Here is a 3401-nt window from a genome sequence, read left to right on the forward strand (position 1 = left end):
CAAGGGCTACATAAGAGATATGTTTTTCTTCTTTGTATGTTTGTTCTCTAGGGTAGATGTAGTTAGCGTGAAACCATAGATCCATAGGTTTCATGTACATTTAGTTATATCGTTCAATTTTTCTGCCACCTAGTTTAGAGTGTATTTGATGCTTAGAAAATCTAGTAGTGGTATCAGAGCTGTTGGTTTATGATTAAATTCACCCTAGATCTATATTTTATGTAAATTCTTGTTTGAAATTGAATGAAACAAGAAAGATTGAAATTTTCGTAACTGTTAAAACCTTTTAATTGCAGGCCACGACGTGGGAATTTATCCCCACGACGTGGGGCTGCCGATTTTATGGTTTCATTTTTTCTTTTATTTTTCAAACTTGAAGATTTGCTAAATATGGATAAATACCAAATTTGAAATGTTTTAATCTAGAAAATTAATAAATACTTTTTCAATATGATAATTTAAATTTGAGTATTTATTTATTATTTACATAGTGAATTTAAATATTTAATATTATTTATAATAGAGATTTATAGATTTGAATATTAACCATTCACGATTTATTAATTGTTACATTGTATCCTTACAGTTAATTAGAATTAATAATAGACAATTAAATTTAAGGAAATTTAAATTTACCCTTTATATATATTAGAATTATATCTTATATACGTATGAGCAAGTTACAACATGTGTCCCCACGTGTTTAAATATTGAAATTATGAGTCTTACCGTGGCTAGGCTCACCTATTATGATGTAGGTATTTAAGAAGGTCTCTATGATTCCTAATGAGTTCAGTTTTTAATATGCTTTGTGCTTACCACCCTCAGTGCCCTATTGCATTTTAAGAATGGAGTTACCGAAAGGGGTTGATAGTGATAATGGTCAATCTAAAAGTATTCTAACTACAAGTATAAAAGAAAATCCCATTTTATTAATAAAATGTGAGTCTCATATTATCCATGAAAATTGTACATTCTCTTTATATTCTGTTGATGGAGCTCGTGTGGGTAACTGGCACATCAATCTAGAGTATAGTTAAGAATGATATGGAACTTGAAAATCTCAAGCGTAACTTGAGCCGGGATCATGCGATTTTGTATGGTTAATTCATAATCTAGTTAATGTGAATCATATGTTATCCATAAAAGCTGCACATTCTCTTTATAATGTGTGGATGGAGCTCGTTTGGTTAATCGATACATCAATTTGAGAGTATAAATAGAGAATGATGTGGAACTCGTGAATCTCAAGCGTAACTTGAGCTAGGGACCACATGATTTTGTATGGTCGATTGACCATCTATTCAATGATCCACAATTACCCCGTCATTAAATCTAAGATGAACATAATCTAAGACTAACATGCCATTGATAGTCAATGAATCTCAAATATCTAGGAATTTCATGGTGATCGAAATTGGAAAAGGGCTTTGCCTACCTAAATAGCTTTATGGTGTGTTTACGACATCCCTTTACACATCATAGAGCCAAATATGGATCCTAGCCTTCTAAAATAATTTTATTTAGGGTGATTATTTTCTAAGGATAAGTAAAACAAACTATAATGGGAATTGATAATGAATGATGTTTATAACCTTATCCACTAAAATCTACTGCTATAAAACCTTTGAAAGGATTAGCTATGAGGATGATCAATTTTTTCAAATTTGTAGTTTAAGAATAATTCTCATAAACAAAAAGAAAGATCATTCCCTTAATAAAGCTCTTCCTAGGTTACTCTAAAGATTGCATTCTAAACTATTAGAAAGAGCAGTTATCAATGTAAGTTGTAAACTGACATACTGAAGTAAAATGGAATTTCCATGAGTTAGAAGTTGACTAGGGTTAGTCAATTAGCTGACATGTACATATAATCAGTTCATTCTGATTTTGATATGAACAACTTGGAATCTCCATAAATGAGTTGTGTAACATGTTGAGGTTTCCTTTTGAATCTAACATGGCCAATCATAGAAACTCAAACTTCAAAACCCTCCCATATGTTTACTATCATGAATAGAAGTTTCAAGAAGAAGAAAGCCAATTACCCCCAAGTTAAAAGGCGATTAGTGTTGGTATACCTAATCTAGGCCCAAATACACAAGACAAAGGAAGGCTTATTCTGAGACATGTTTTAATAGCTATTCATTTCCATAACAAGAAAGGACTAAGAAAGCATACATGCCCAACATATATTTGAGCTGAAAGGATTAAAACATAAATAAGTTAAATTTGATCATGGACTAGAAGCCCTTGCTACTTTCCATAGGATCAAAATATAACTAGTTCTCCCATGTTTGGTGTTTAATCAAATATATGGATTTATAATGCCATCAAAACATTACTTCTAAACCTTGAGTATTTTACTAAGGATTAAGTACTGATATTTGCAAGAAGATGTAGTGACTAAAATGAAGTAAGAATACTGAAACATGGAGAAGAGAATTTGATCATGAATTTCAAGCCCTTAAAACTATTCATAAGATCAAAAGACAACTCTTTCCAAATGTTTAGTCTATGGTCTTATAATCGAAATTGTTTATACTATGTTCCATGAGATAGTTCTGAGTTATTTAAATGTAGAACATTCTAACATGTTGAAAGAAATTCATGAAATCTATGAAAGCAAGTATAGTAACAATAGTTTAAAGTTGATTCAAATATTTGAATAAGGTGTATTATTATGGTGTAAATATTTGTTGAAATTAGTTTACCTAATGGGTCGTTCAGATTAACCACAATACATACTGATTCAAATACATCCAAAAGGTTTAGGTGAAATATATTTGTGGAATCATAGTCTTGGATATATAAATGAGAAATTCATTACCAAGTATCAAGTTGGATCGAATTTTGGATATCATTTGACCTGGAGTCTCATGATAAATGCAAATCTTATTAATCAAGATAGATGATGAATACATCACTAGGTGATGGGAATATCTATTGGAATTAGTTAGCACTAATGGACCGTTCAGATTAACACAATACTTGGTAAGACCAACTTCATATGAATATTAGTCTGGAACCTTTTAGGTGTTTAGAGCTCTCATAAAGAGAAGTTAAGTATCAATTGGGTAATAGGATGAGACACTCATATTGAGCATCTCAGTCTAAAACCTTATCGATCATCTAAGTAATTATGAATGAGTTTTATGAGCTATCTCCATCCAGAAAAATACCACTAAGAGTGTTAGATGGATAGAAACACAAATCATTTATTTACTTTATACTAGACAAGTTATACTATTCTTGCTAACAATTCATGGATTGTACCATGAATAGTGCTACGAAAGTCATATGGTATTGTATAAACTAGTAAGGTTCATAAAACACTCTATGATATATGAAGTGGGATCCACTTCTCATGACTACATATGGAAGTCTACAATTATGAGGCC

The sequence above is a fragment of the Lactuca saligna genome, chromosome 8 (genome assembly GCF_052625555.1).
Source record: "Lactuca saligna cultivar CGN05327 chromosome 8, ASM5262555v1, whole genome shotgun sequence".
Classification (NCBI taxonomy): Eukaryota; Viridiplantae; Streptophyta; class Magnoliopsida; order Asterales; family Asteraceae; genus Lactuca; species Lactuca saligna.